At 41.0% G+C, this 15,934-nt stretch overlaps 1 protein-coding gene across 10 annotated transcripts in view; it reads left to right on the top strand.

The window, feature by feature from the left end:
• The window catches only part of FRYL (FRY like transcription coactivator), a 267,043-nt gene that overhangs the window by 36,322 nt on the left and 214,787 nt on the right, over window positions 1-15,934 (top strand). The window contains exon 2 of one of the 10 annotated variants that reach the window (XM_053577717.1): window positions 12,270-12,448. The exons of the other annotated variants lie outside the window; for them this stretch is intronic. The gene's annotated coding sequence lies outside the window, so the exon portion shown is untranslated. The remainder of the gene's footprint in view (window positions 1-12,269; window positions 12,449-15,934) is intronic. 10 annotated transcript variants of the gene reach the window in all.

The following is a 15,934-nucleotide window of genomic DNA, read 5'->3' on the forward strand; positions in this document are numbered from 1 at the left end:
TTGTTTTAATGGCAACTGAAGCTGAAAGCATGATTTGTAAAGATATGTGGAAATACTCAATGCCCACCAACCCGAGAACGGACTAACAAGCGGTGGTATATGTATACCACGGGATACTATTCAGCCACTTAAAAGATGGGGACTTTGCATCTTTTGTATTAACCTGGATGGGGGTGGAACACATTCTTCTTAGTAAAGTATCACAAGAGTGGAGAAGCAAGACTCCAATGTACTCAATTCTAATATGAAGGCAGTAGAGGATCTAATACAAGGTGGGGGGCAGGGGGATGAGCAAGTGGGGAGACGGGAGGAGAGGGGGATGGGGTGATGGTGTATTGCACACCTCTTGGGGGTGGGACACAATTATAAGAGGGACTTTAACAAATGCAATCAGTGTAGCCTAATTCTTTTGTACCCTCAATGAATCCCAAACAATTAAAAAAAAAAAAGAGACGTGTATGTTACCAAAAATAAATATATCTACCCCCAGACTAGATGTAGTATTTTTTGTATAATTGGATTTCCTAATACTGATATTTGTCATCCCTGAAGAAAGTGTATTGGTTTTTTTTAAAAAAGAAAGTATATTTGGAAATAAAGTCAGATGGAAAATTGATTTTTAAAATTCCTGTTTTGTCACTTTCTCTGATAAAAGATGGCTATATCACCCCTGTTCAGCCCCACATGTCCCTGTACCCCTCTCCAGAGCTGGGCTAATAGGAATTGGCTTCACACTTGAGGCAGTTAGACACTTTGGAAGGTGGCTGGACTGTCTCACTGGACTGCGGCATCTGGCGCTAATTCACAGTACACCTTTCTCCTCACTGAGTCCTCTTCCTAGAGGAGCCGCCTCTTCTCATGTGCGACACTCACTTTCTCTCTTCTCTCCAGCTGGCTGAACTTTTTTCTGTACCAGTTAATTTTTCCAACTAATAAAAAAAAAATGTGGAAACAATGGGAATTAGAACTAGGTGAGGGAAACTTCTTCAAGACTTTTATGAATTGAATTCATCAAGTTAATGAAATGATCTTTGGTAAAAGTCCACATTGCTGAGGCATCAAAAACTGATTATGAACTCATTTTTTTTTATTTTTATCCCCATTTCTGAGCACATACGTGTAGTGTTTTTAGTGTGAACAAAACATTAATGAACTTGAATAAAAGTTTTAATGTAACATTCTATCCTGTCTGCCCTCCACGGCATCTTGTTTACAGCAATACAATTTTTGCTTTATATGAGAAAAGTATTTTATTTATTTTCTTGAGACAGAGTTTCACTGTCTCAAGTACACAGAGTACCATGGCATCATAGCTCACGACAACCTCAAATTCCTGGGCTCAAGCAATCCTCTTGCCTCAGCCTCCCGAGTAGCTGAGACTACAGGCTCCTGCCATACACCCGACTATTTTTAGAGATTGGGTCTTGCTCTTGCTCAGGCTGGTCTCAAACCTGTGATCTCAGGCAGTCTACCCACTTTGGCCCCCTGGAGTGCTAGGATTACAGGTGTACCATGCCCAGCCCCAGAAAAATATTTTAAGAGTGATGGTCATTAGAAAGATTTTTCCTTTTCTTGGGAAGTAGTGTTTGAGAAATGTGTTTTTTTCCTTCCCTAGTCAGTCACTTTAAAATGATCCAACAAATACTGCCTAGCGAGGTTTCTTTTTTGAGACAGAGTCTCACTAAGTCACCCTCGGTAGAGTGCTGTGATGTCACAGCTCACAGCAACCTCCAAATGTTGGGCTTAAGCGGCTCTCTTGGCTCAGCCTCCCAAGTAGCTGGGGCTACAGGCACCCACCACAACACCTGACTATTTTTGTTGTTGTTGTAGTTGTCATTGTTGTTTAGCTGGCCTGGGCTGGGTTCGAACCTGCCAGCCCTGGTGTATATGGCCAGCGCCGTAACCACTGAATCAGGTGCCGAGCCAGGTTTCAGTTAGTTTTTAAATCCTACACATATAAATTACAAATCCAAGAATGTTGTTACCTAACTCTCAGCTAGAATTGTTTTGTGTGTGTTGGGGGTGGGAAATATATTTGTGTGAGGAAAATCAGCTTTCCCTCCCTCTCTCATGAACTAATCCTCCTAATCCTCTACCCCATTTTAAGGTCAGGGAAGGATTTTGCTCTTTTTTTCAGTAGTTGACCTGTCCTTGATGGCAAAATTGCTGTGTGAAAAATCACCCTAACACAGTGGTTTTAAACAGAAAAAAAAAATTATTTTACTCACAAATATGGGGGTTGCTCAGCTGGCTTTTGTCCCATGTTCTCTCTGGAAGTAACGGTCAGTGGCTGGAGTGGGATCTTAGTTCACATGTCTGGCTCCTGGCTTGGGAAGAATCAAACAGCAGGGACTCTCTTTCTAAGAGTTCTCTTTGTGTGTCCTCTGCACGTGGTGGCCTCAGAGTAGCTGGACTCCAGCAGCTTTATGTCTCACCCAGCAGCAGCTGTGTGGCCTTGGCTGACATGCCGTCAAGGTCGCAGCCTGTCTGTGGGCACAGTCCTGGAAACTGCCCAGGTTAAGGGGCAGAACTACATCTAACTTGTGGGAGGGAAGAGGTTCAAAACATGTGCAGGCTGCATATCTGCCACCTGTTACCTGTTAAAGTTGGAGCAGTTAGTAATGGAGAGATCCAGGTCATGTGTTAGAGAAGAGGGCCGTGCCAACTCCTAACCACAGTGACCCGTCACGGAAACCAATGTGTGTGCCTTTGCTGTTCACATCCTGGCATACTCCATTTATTTGGGACATTCCTCAAGAATTTTTAATGAACATGTCTCTTATCCATAGTTCCAGATTTTCTTTTTTTTTTTTTTTTTTTTTTTGTGGATTTTGGCCGGGGCTGGGTTTGAACCCGCCACCTCCGGCATATGGGACCAGCGCCCTACTCCTTGAGCCACAGGAGCTGCCCAGTTCCAGATTTTCTTTTTGACATTCTACTTAGTTCAAGACTCATAGAAAGAAATCCTTGAGTTATCTCTCTCAACCACCATATTTTTTATTTACTCTATTAAGTACCCATTTTGCACTAGCCATCTTCTGATCATCTTCACTATGTCTCTTGATGGATTTTCCTTTTCAGTTTTCTAGTCACCGTCTGAAGACAGGATGTTATGATTTCACGATCTCTCAGTGAGAGATCGTGTCACAGGCTCCCCTTCCTCCGGCTTCTGCTGCCTTTTGTGAAATGATCTCTGTAAGCTCAGTTCTCGGGATGTCGCTCCCCTAGTTAAAAGCCCTCTTGGACTATCTGTCTAATGCCTTGACATGTGTGTTCCCATTTCTTTTCTGATTTGACTCTAGACTTGCTTTCGATCTTGTTTCTTGCCACACACCACAAATACGTATTATTCTAGCTACACTGAATTTCTTATGACTTAGCTCCTACTGTGTTTTCTGTGGCTTTTTCTCCATGTATAACAGAAGCACTATTTGTAATGTATTCTTTTAAAAAAAAAAAACCTTTCATATTGAAATATGAAATATTTCACAAATATCACTCGGTACTATGTAATGGTTGTGTGATGGAGGTTTTCATAAAAAACTTACATTTTAATCTTTTGCAAGTAGTGCAAATGTGATAAATACAATAGAAACTCTTTGTCATTTGAAGTGATCCCTGTGATTAGACTAAGCATGGGAAGGAAGGATTTTTAAAACAGTTAAAATCATCCCATGTGAAAGATTTTAGTCTTCCAGTTTGGTTCCGCGTGCCACTGTTGAGTGAGACATCTCTCTTGATGTAGCTCATTGATCTCGGAGATGTCACAAAGTGGCTGTGCTGCCTTTGACTGTTTAAAATCAAATCAGGCCTGTGCAGCTAAGTAGTCGGCTTTCTGTGCTGTGCATTCTCTAAGGTTGCCTGAGATTCCCTGTGTGACTCTATGACTTTGAACAAGTGACTGTTAACTTAGAAGTTGTCGACATTTTCCCCCATCATTTATGATGCTTCTTAATTTCACCGGCTAGCTTGCTTTCTCTCCTTCCCTCCCTCCCTTCCTTCCTGAGATGTAATACGCACAGCATAAACCTCACCCTGTTAAAGTGTATAATCAGTGTTCTCAGAATATTCACAGAGTTGTGGAACCATCACCACTACCTAACTTTAGAACCCCCTAAATAAATCTTGTATCCATTAGCAGTCACTCACCTCCCACTATTTTATAATATTTTATTTCTTTAGTTCACAAGCTTTCCTTCTTCTCTTTTTTTCCTTTTTTTTTCTGCAGTTTTTTAACCAGGGCTAGGTTTGAACCGCCACCTCTGGCACATGGGGCCAGCGCTCTACCCCTTTGAGCCACAGGTGCCGCCCGTTTTCTTTCTTTTTTTTTTTTTAAATAAGATGGGGTGTTGCTCTGTTGTTCAGGCTTGATAGGAACTCCTGGGCTCAAGTGATCCTTCTTAGCCTCCCGAGTAGCTGGGACTACATGCACACACAACTGTGCCTAGCTCTAGCTTTCTTAAAAGTCTTAGTAAACACAATTATTGACTTTTTATTTTTTATTTTATTTGTTGATGTTTTTGACACAGAGTCTCACTATGTCGCCTTCAGTAGAGTGCCATGGCGTCACATCTCACAGCAACCTCAAACTCTTGGGCTTAAGTGATTCTCTTGCCTCAGTCTCCCAAGTAGTTGGAACTACAGGTGCCCGCCAAAATGCATGGCTATTTTTGTTGTTGTTGTTGTTTAGCAGGCCCTGGCCTGGTTCGAACCCTGGTGTATGTGGCCAGCGCCCCAACCACCGAGCTAGGGGTGCTGAGCTAATTATTGACTTTTTAATTGCAGAAATTCTTTTATTTTTTTATTTTTTGAGACAGCCTTAAGCTATCACCCTGGGTAAAGTGCCATGGGATCGTAGCTCACAGGAACCTCCAACTCCAGGGCTCAAGCGATTCTCCTACCTCCGCCTCCCAAATAGCTGGGACTACAGGAGCCCACCACAAAACCTGGCTATTTTTTGGTTGCAGCCATCATTGTTGTTTGGTGGGCCCAGGCTGTATTCGAACCCGCCAGCTCAGGTGTAGGTGGCTGGCACCTGAGCCACTTGAGCTATAGGTGCCGAGCTTAATTGCAGAAATTCTTGATGCTTTCCCAGGTTGTATTAATTAGGAGCAAAGAATGTGTGTGTATATATGTGTGTGTTTGCACAGGTGAGGAGAAGGGACAAAGAGAGAATGAGAGAGAATGAAAGAGAATTCTTATGTTCTGAAGAATTGGCTCACCTGATTGGGAGGCTTGGCAAGTCCAAAATCGGCAGGGTGGGCCAGCAGGCCAGAGACCCTGGGAAGAGTTGCAATTCATTCTGCTGGCAGAATTTCCTCTCCTTCTGGAAAGGTCTTTTTCTGTGAAGGCCTTCAGCTGATTGGATGAAGCTCACTCACACTTTGGAGGGTGATCTGCTTATTGAAGTCTACTGATTAAGGTGTTAATCAATTGAAGATATATTTTTATATATCTGTGAAGACGTATTTTTACATATCTGTGAAGATATATTTTTATGGCCTGGCCAATGTGACCCATAAAATTAACTATCGTATAGGCAGTTACTGAGATGTTTAAAGGGAGAAAAGTGAGAAGAACTTTAAATTAGGAAACAGGGAAGTCACCTGTAGTCTTGGTATTGCAGTGAGAAGATTAAACCTTCAGCCAGTCTCTACTTCTCTGGGCCACTGGTGGACAGATGCAAGTGGATTTCCTTTCTCCCTTTCTTGAATGAGTTCTATATGGAAGCTTAATATTTGTAACAAAAATGGAAGAAAAAACTAAGTCATTCCTAAGGCCCTTTTTGAACTTTAACATACGTAATTGTTATGGTTCTGATTTTGAATTTGCAATTTTTAGGTATGAATAGGCTTTTTAAGGAAAAATAAGACCTACATTAAAAAAATCAGTAAAATGCTTATAAATGTTATTCGAGTGTGACATGTAGCCAGGCGTGGTGGCTCACGTGTGTAATCCTAGCACTTTGGGAGGCTGAAGGTGGTGGATTGCTTGAGCTCAGGAGTTCAAGACCAGCCTGAGCAGGAGCAAGGCCCTATCTTTACTAAAAATAGAAAAAACTAGCCAGGCATTATAGCGGGTGCCTATAGTACCAGCTGCTCAGGAAGATGAGGCAAGAGAATCACTTGAGCCCAATAATTGGAAGATGCTGTGAGCTATGAAGCACTCTCCCCAGGGTGACAAGAGTGAGACTCTGTTGCAAAAAGCAAAACAAAACAAAACAAAAAAACCTTAGTAAATCAAAATTTCAGTAAAAATCGGCATCGTGTGTAGTTTTAGTGATTGACGTTTTTGTGGGCTGAAAGCATCTGCAGCCTGGAGATGTGGGACAAAGGGTTGATTCCCCTTCTGGGCAGGTGGATGGAATGGGACGATAGGAAATTTCATCACGTACTCAGAATGGCATGCAGTTGAAAACTTATTAATTGCTTATTTCTGGATTTTTCTATTTAATCTTTTCAGATAGCAGTAACTGAAACTGTGGAAGTGTGGATGATGGGGCTATGTAGTTGCTTGGGCCAGAGATAATGATGGCTCTGTCCAGGGCGGTGGCAGTGGATCTGGAGGGGAGGGAGTCAGATTTAAGATATATGGTACTTTGAAAATAGGATTAACAGAACTTGTTGATGTGGGGGGATGTAACTACCAGGTTTTGGGCCTTCACACCCACAATTCTATTATTTATTGAGATGCATTGCTGGGGATGGGCAAAGATTTCGATAGAGTTGAGGTCCTTTAGTGGCTAGTTGAATTTGTTGATGGCATGATCCTTTAGGAAGGGAGAAAAAAGATGGGAGATTTTTGTTACCTTGAAACTGCTGTTCTCACTTTTAAAAAGTAGTTTGGAGATGGTTAGTGTGGAGTCGGAAGGTTCCTCTACCCCTGGTCAGGGAGCCTTTTAATTGTCTTTTATTTTTCCCCTTTGGCTTACATCGTTTTGTTGTGTATCATGGTAGATTTTTATCTTTCACATTTCTGGTAAATGGTGATTATAAGGAAGTTGAGCCAATTGTGTATTAAAAATGTAGAAGACATTCAACAAGGGAATGTGTTTCCCAAGGCCCATTGTTTGCCACAAAAAGGAAACCACTGACTTCTTGTTCTTCTGCTACATCAGTGAAGATAAAGTTATTTTGTGAGCACAATACTTCTTTGTGACTGATATTTTTCATACTGTGATCAAAAGGAATTTTATGAAAACAATAAGTTAATGGGGAAATGTAGGCTTTTGTTATAAGTGGGGATTTATTCCATGAAAGTCCTTTTTTAAAAAAAAACAACCTGATTTCTCTTTATAACATTTTAAATTCTTCTGATTATAGAGGTAGTTGCTATAATTTAAATCATGAAAAGATACAATTTGGGAGAGTTAGCAGTATATACATATATACTACTTGTTAATTTCTTGAAATGTAATTAAAATTTAATTTTCAGGGAGAAAATGTGATGCAGGCTGGTGGGAATATTTACGTTTAATCTGATGCAGAAGAAGGAAATTCATATTTCTGTAGTCGTGGCTAATGATATAGTGAGGATTTATTTAAGATATAAGTAGACCATGTTATTACAATCTGTTAATAGCATCTTCCTTCCCCTTGTAAATTCATGCTTAGTAGAAAAGTTCTGAGGTTCTACACTTGATCTGAGCCGAAAGGCAGAGAAGTGATTGTTCAGGTAAAGGACAATTAAAAACAACAGAAATTTATAAAAGATGAGGACGTGATGGTCGGTTTGGGCTCCCTGGAGCCTTTTTGAACCACTGGAACTTTTTCTTCTGCCCTTGACTTTCAACTGCAGTAAAACAAAACATAAAGAAATAAAAAAATGTGTGGCTGGCAGTAAGAAAGCCTCCCAAATTTCTGACATGTAAGAAACATACACCTGAGGATAAGAGTCTCAGAACAGCTAGGAATTATTAAATGATCAGGTTTTTAGCTACAGCAGGGAAGCCGGACAGCGACAGGGGACGTCTGCTTGATACTGAGCTGTCTCCTGAACCTCTTTTTTCTCATGTATCAATTGGGAATGATGATGATCTACCTTCTGAGAGTTGTTTGGACTTAATTAAGTTGTGTGTGAGATGCACGTAGCAGAATAGCTGGCATCATACCTGATCATCAAGGACGTGTTTTTCTCCTTTTCTTTTCTGTAATTAGAGTCATCAAAGTCTGTGGTGTGCTGCCACGGAATATACCTCAGCGAGACTAAGGTGTGGTTTTGAAGTTCATATTGAAAAAGTAAGTAACATAGGTGAACCTTGAGGTCGGGGTGGCGCCTGTGGCTCAAGGAGTAGGGCACCGACCCCATATACTGGAGGTGGCGGGTTCAAACTTGGCCCCGGCCAGAAACTGCAAAAAACAAAACAGTTACAAAAGAATCATACTGTATGATTCCATGGACAGAAGGTGCCTCAGGTAGTCAAGCTCAGAGAGACAAAAGGTAGAATGGTGGTTGCAGAGGCTGGGACAGAGGAGTGACAGTGCTGGTAACAGGTGCAGGGCTTCAGTTTTGCAGGGTGAAGAGGTCTGGAGATGGATGGTGCTGGTGGGTGCTGACAGTGTGAGTGCGTATAATGTACACTTGAAAATGGTTACGATGGTAATTACACATTACAATTACAGTGTTTTACTATAATTTTAAAAAGGCAAATGATAAAGCTATTTTGGTTAGTTTTCCCATGTTGCTGTTGACTAAATCAAGAAATAGTTGATGGTGGTTCTTGTATCATGAATCTGTGTGAAGAAGTTCTTGTACTTTCTGGGAATCTATGCGAGATACCCATAAGATAAAAACTTCATCAGAAATTTTTATCATCTTAACTTCCAGAAGTGTCAAACTTTGCACTGTTGACTATAGAGCAAAGAGCACAGTGTGGTTGGAAAAGACGTTTTTATTTTGTTTTGTCCATTTAGACATTATTTCTTTGGCATTCATTGTGTTGAGTGAACTGGAGTAACAGCATTTGTTGAGTGATACCTGCCAACTATTGTTCTTAACTATGCTTCCAAAACTAACAATACTTTGTAATCTTTCTCAAACAGCCTTGGAGGTTTGGTTCTCATTTTACAGTTGAGAAAACTATGGCTGTGGATAAATGATTTTTCTGCTTTAAAAATGGTATTAGGTAAAGTTCAATACATAGAAATGAAGGGAAGGCATTCCAGAGGAAGAAAGCATGTATTAGATCTAAGTGTAGGAAAAATGGGATGTATGAGGTGTGACAATTAAGTTCATGAACTTGCCACAGTGTGCTTCTGTGGGCAGCCCGGTACAAATAACTCAGGAAGGTTTCATAACCTTGGTATAGCAGTGTCTCACAGCCGTGTTTGCAGAAAAGTGTGGCGGTGCCTTGTGAGTGGCGTTTGTTATTGTTGTTGCATGTTTTTATGTGCCATGGCAAGAATGTCAGAGCTTGAGGTAGAGCAATGAACAAACATTCATAAATTTCTTGTTAAACTTGGCAAGAGTAGCAGTGAAATCAGGGACACATTAGTCTAAGTTTATGGGGACGATGCCATGAAGAAAACGGTAGCATACAAATAGACTAAGTGATTTTCTGTGGGGAGAGAAAGCGTCACTGATGAAGAGAGGTCCAGGCAGCCAGGAACGAACAGAAGTGATAAAAACATTGCAAAAATTCATGGGATTATACATCAAAATCGTCAGCTGATTGTGAGAGTTATAGCAGGCAAGTAAACATTGACAAAGAAACAGAAAAATCTTGGCCAACAACTTGTGGCTCTGGCAACATGACCATGCATCAGCTCACACAGCACTGTCCAGGAGGGAGTTTTTAGCTAGAAAACAAATAACTGTATTGGAACACTCTCCCCATTTACGTGATCTGGCCCCCAGTGACTTTTTTCTTTACCTGAAGATAAAGAAATATTGAAAGGATATCAAGGGTACTACCACGAGAGCTTTGTTGGCCATTTAAGATTAGAGTTCCAAAATGGCTTTGAAGCGTGGACGAGGTGCTGCGTTGGCGCATCCTTCTCAAGGGGAATCCTTGAAGGTGACCACAGTGATACTCAGCAGTCAAGTATGCAGCACTTTTACTGGGATGAATTTGAGAACTTATTTGTGGGAACTCAGTGGGGTCTTTGGTGTGTGGCGTAGAATAATGGTAATGTACTTATGTTAGTCTTTGATACAAATAACTTACTTGTATTTGCACAGTGCAGAGTTCAGCCTGATTGAAGTCTGGATAATCTCAGGGAGACAAGCTAGCAGTTCAGTCTCTTCCATTAGAATCTTGACTCTAAGGGGGATGATCTCCTGGGCTATATTCTCTAGGCACTGGGGGCACCATTGACTCACCAAGCCAGGGGCTTTTGTGGTCAGAGTTTTATGTTAGGAAGCAGTCCCTGAAATGCATGGGAGGAAGGGGAAGAGAGACTGCGGGACGGGGGTTGGGGAGTGTTCCCGGGGCCAGTTAGAATGACCACTTAGATTTCTCCTGCAGCCATTAGGAAGTGGTTGGGGTCAGGATGCAAATGAGGAATAAATTGAGAATTAAAAAAAAGTTGAGTAAGACTTTTCTTAGGGGTGGGGCAGTTATTGGTCACATGAATATATAGGTCAGATACAGGTTTGGCTTTGAAAAAGGAGGAATTATTAGAGGTATGTGAAAAAAGGCCTCCCATAGAGCACCTAAGGGCACAAGAAGGTCTTAGATGTCTTGAATTGAATTTGAAGGGTTGACCTTGGGCATTCTTTTTAGGTAGAAGAGGTTGAGGGTATCTGTGGAGAGTTTGGGACTGTAGCGGGCCTGGCAACTGGCTGAGTAGACATGTTTCAATCTCTGTCCTTGGGAACTCAGTAGGGTCTTTGGCATGTAGTGCAGAATAATAGTAATGTATTTACATTAGTCTTTTATATAAATAACTTAGATACAGTAGAGCTCTCTTACACAACATTGGTTGCATAATACACCAGCAGTTAGGTTTGTTGAGTAGAAAATTTGTTTAAAACAAAGAGAAAGGTATAATATACTTTAAATATTCGGTGATTAAGTGTATAAATGCTTATAATATATCAGTGTTTTGATGTATAGCCAATGAGTTTTCTTTAGAACGTTTTTAATTTTTAATTTTTTTATTTTTTCAGCCTCCCAAGTAGCTGGCACTACAGGTGCCCGCCACAACGCCCGGCTATTTTTTTGGTTGCAGTTGTCATTGTTGTTTAGCAGGCCTGACCCTCCCTGACCTATGGGCGCCGAGCCTAGAATGTTTTTTAAATGACCCGTTTTTATTAAATTGTACAATTTAATGTTTAGAGATAGAACATTTTCTTTTTGCAGTTATATTTCTGATGTAATATTTAACTAAACTACATAATTATAGTAAATAAAAGTGACATAAACAAATGTTGGGAAAAATACATGTTACTCCTGGTGGGCACACAGCTCTGTTTTTGGCACACAGAAGTGAGGTGGTGCAGCAGAGAGGACTCATTCCCCTTGAAATTGGAACTCAGAAGTTGTAGCTGTTCATGGTCTTCAGATTGATAGGAATCTGGTTTTATCTTTGAATCCAATGCTTTTCACATTATGTGGAGTTATAAAGTGATAGGGAATAATATGTCAAACATTGGTTAGTAGTGAGGAAGTGATAGACTATAGATTGTTCTTAAATCATCACCTTTATTGAGACCTAAGTATCATATACCCTGATAATCACCAATTTAAAGTGTACAGTTTGAGATTTTTACACATTCACAGAATTGAGCAACTGTTGCTCCAGTTTTAAGAACATTTGCGGTACCTTCTGAAAGGAAGCCTGTGCCCAGCAGCAACTTTCTGGGCCTTGGGCAGCCACTCATCTGTTTTCTCTCTGTATAGACTGGTCTACTCTGACGTTTTGTATAAATGCAATCATGTGATACGCGGCCTTTTTGGTATCACTGCTTTCACTGAGCTTAGGTTTTCAGGGTTCATACATGTTGGCCCTTGCACTGGTGTTTTTCTCCTTGGTATGTCAGGGTGCTACCTGGGGAATGGGGCCTCTCACACTTTGTCATGTCATCCACTGGTCGACGTCTGGGTTCTTTCATCCGTTGGGCTGTTATCAATAACGCTGCCATGAATATTTGCATACACGTTTTTATGTGCTCTGTTTTCATTTCTCTTGGATGTATTTTTGGAAGTGGAACTACCTGCCTTTTCACTAGTGATACATTATATGGGTGCTGCTAAAATGTTAACTTTTATTTTAAACGTGGCTGCTACTATTATTAACCAACCCTTTTCCCCTATTTTTACCTTGTAGCCTGTAACATTCCATCCTCTGCTTCACACCCCGGGAACCGCTACTGCTGTGCGCCGGGGCACCTACTGGAGTGCTGTGAAGTGCAAGCTCCAGTTGAAAAAGCTCCTAGATGGATCCTTTCCGAAGTTGGTCTCTTTTCTACAAACTCTGTGCCTCAATAACCATTTCTAAGTGGTAAGGTATGTACAGCTTTTAAAAAAGAATGAGAATCATAGAAATTTGTGAAACAATTGTTAATTTGGATCACCTTCTTTTTCTGTACTTTTTTTTTTTGCTAATGTTTCCTAAATTACATGTAAAAGTAGTGGTAACATCGGCTTTTGGAGGCTTCAGAACATTCTTTATATTACATTCTGAGTACAAGAGAACACGCAATACTTGTAAAGCACAAATACAAACATGTGTTGTGCTTTTTAGGTTCTCCATCACCCATTGTTGTCAGGCCAAGCTAGTTTGTCCTGTTACTATTTTTCCATGTCTTTAGGGACTTTGAGCCCATTGGATCAAGAACATCCTTTTCCTGATGATTGCAAATTATGGTTTGATTTTTTTTTTTTAAGAAACAGGGTCTCACTGTGTTGTGGCACAGTCAGAGCTCACTGTAGCCTCCAACTCCTGGGCTTCCCATCTCAGCCTCCTAAGTAGCTGGGACTACAGGTGCACACCACCACACCCAGCTACTTTTTAAACTGTTCTGTAGAGACAGGTTTCACTATGTTATCTTAGCCGGTCTTGAACTCCTGGGCTCAAGCAATCCTGCCTCAGTCTCCTAAGGTGCTGAGATTACAGATGTGAGCCCAGCCCAAATTATGTCTACATTTATGGTGATGCTGACAGAGGTCAGCTCTTTTTATAGGATGGTCCTATGTGTTCCTTTTCTTCTTCTAACTTTTTTTTTTTTAATCATAGATGCCAGTAAGCCAAGTTTTCTGGGCAGCTTTGAGATTTACTCAGAACACATTTTGGTGGCGGGCAGAGGAGTAACGTTTATTGAGCAGAACAAGTTGCTGACGTGGGAGACCTTTATGATTGAAGTTGGCTCATTTTGAGCCAGTCAGCAAGTATTTACCAGATGCTTACTGTTTATGAATGAAAACATAGAATGGCATTTGGTATAATGAAGAAGTCAGTTACCAAGTGGAAAAACATGGTGTTAGGAGAGGAGGAGAGGCAGGCAGGGTACAATTTCGCTCCAGTTCTAATTGTATAGTATTCCCGACTGCCACTGAATGAGCCTTAATGGAACTCAGTTTTGTCATCTATGAAATGAGTGAATTAGACTTAATGGTTCATAAGGGTATTTTTTGGTGCTTTCTTACATTTAACACTTTATAACTGAAACAAGGTGTTTTTTTTTTTAAAGGATATATTTTCTTTCCTAAGCTGACTGGGAGATACTTTTGGTCTGTTTTTGTTGAATTATGAGGCATGAATAATTTCTCCACTGTCTGAACATTGGTCAGTTCATCCTCCTGTTTCGAAGTTCCTTCCTTTGTACATTCTTCTCTTCTGTCCTGTGGGCGCCCAGGACTTTGTTTCTGTTTGACTTGGGACGTTCTTTTTCTGACCCCGTCTGTGTCATGTTCATGGCTTTCTCTGTGTTTCTTTGACCTGTGTAGCATCCAGTATTTTTACCTTGATAATTTTCCAGGGTCATTACATCTTAGACCAGTGGTTCTAGTTCTGGGACCCTTTGTAAAAAGATAATTTTTTTTTTTTCAGAGACAGAGTCTCACTTTATTTATTGCCCTCGGTAGAGTGCTGTGGTGTCACAGCTCACAGCAACCTCCAACTCCTGGGCTTAAGCGATTCTCTTGCCTCAAATAAAAAGATAATTTTTGAAACAAGTTTGGGAGACAGATATGATTCTTTGGGAGTAGCTGAAACCAATTAATAAACCAGGAGTCCCCCAGGATTTTGTATACTTCTTACTTCCTGTCATCTGAGGCCTTGGAAGGAAGGTGTTCTATTTACTTTAGGGTTTTTTTCCTTGTGTCTGAAAAATAAATATTTTGTCTTAAGTTTTTATAATGGAAATTTTTTTTTTTTTGAGACAGAGTCTTACTATGTCGCCCTTGGTAGAGTGCTGTGGCGTCACAGCTTATAGCAACCTCCAACTCTTGGGCTTAAGCGATTTTCTTGCCTCAGCCTCTCAAGTAACTGGGACTACAACACCTGGCTATTTTTTTGTTGCGGTTGTCATTGCTGTTTAGCAGGCTCAGGCCCGAACCTGCCTGGCTTGGTGTATGGGCCAGTGTCCTAGTTTCTGAGCTATGGCTGCCAAGCCAAGGAAAATTTAAAACATATGCGTGAAGCTAAACAGACTGATATCATGAATCCCTTTGTATTCATATGCAGGTTCAAGAGTCATCAAGACCAAATCATTATCAATCTCCCACTAACTTTCCTCCCACTCCTATATTATTTTAAAGGAAATCCTAACCATTGTGTGACTTATTTATATGTATTTCAGTATGTACCTTTAAGACTCACTTTTAAAAAATAAAATCACAGGGTGGCACCTGTGGCTCAAAGGGGTAGGGCACTGGCCCCATATGCCAGAGGTGGCGGGTTCAAGCCCAGCCCTGGCCAAAACTGCAAAAAAATAAATAAAATAAAAGCACAAATCATTATTATTTTTTTTCTTTGAGACAGAGTGTCACTATGAGTAGAGTGCTTTGGCGTCCCAGCTCACAGCAACCTCTAACTCTTGAGCTTAAGCGATTCTCTTGCCTCAGTCTCCCAAGTAGCTGGAACTACAGGCGCCCACCACAACATCCGGCTATTGTTTGATTACAGTTGTTGTTTAGCAGGCCCGGGCCGGGCTCGAGCCCGCCAGCCTTGGTGTATGTGGCTAGTGCCTTACTCACTAAGCTATGGGAGCCCAAGCCTATCATTATTCTTCAAAAAAAAAAGGAACAATTCCAATATTATAAAATATCCAGTGTTAATTCTCCTTTTCTCATACATATCAAAAGCCATTGATTTGATTGGCTCTGGATCTAGATAACCCCCTCCTTCATTGCAGTTGGTTGACTTTTCTGTTGAGCATTCTCCCTTCTCTCACTTTGCCTTCTCTCTCTTAGTTCTTAAAATTTATTTGGTGAACAAATGAGGGTGTTGTCCTATAGGTGTGGGGATTCCTGATGACAGTCCTGGGAGGTGATTGAATATACTCCTTCGTATTGCCTGTTAATTGGCAGTTGGGTGTAGAGACTGGATCACGTGCAGGTAACATTTCTTTTGGCAGAGGGTGTCTTTTGATAATTGTCTAGTGTGCACAACATCTAGATGTCTCTTTTTTGTGCTGATAATTGTCATCGGTGCTCAATGCTTTATTTTAGATCAGGAGTCAGGAAATTTTTTGTGTAAGGGGGCAGATAGTGCAGGCATTGTGGGCCATCTAGTCTCCTTTGTCACAAACTACAAGTCTGCTGCTGGTAAAGGGACAGCAGCTGTAGACAAACAGTGACGAATGAAGGTAGCCGTGTTTCAGAGGAACTTGGTTTATAGAAACAGGTGGCGGACCCCCTGCTGTGGGTCCTTTAAATCAAGTAGGGGTTGCAAAGTAGTGATATTTCAACACAGATTTCTTTTTATTAGTTGGCTGGGCATTCTGTTCTATAAAGAGAAACTGCTCCCGGTGTATTATTTATCGGCTAGGA

This window comes from Nycticebus coucang, chromosome 23 (genome assembly GCF_027406575.1).
Source record: "Nycticebus coucang isolate mNycCou1 chromosome 23, mNycCou1.pri, whole genome shotgun sequence".
Lineage (NCBI taxonomy): Eukaryota > Metazoa > Chordata > Mammalia > Primates > Lorisidae > Nycticebus > Nycticebus coucang.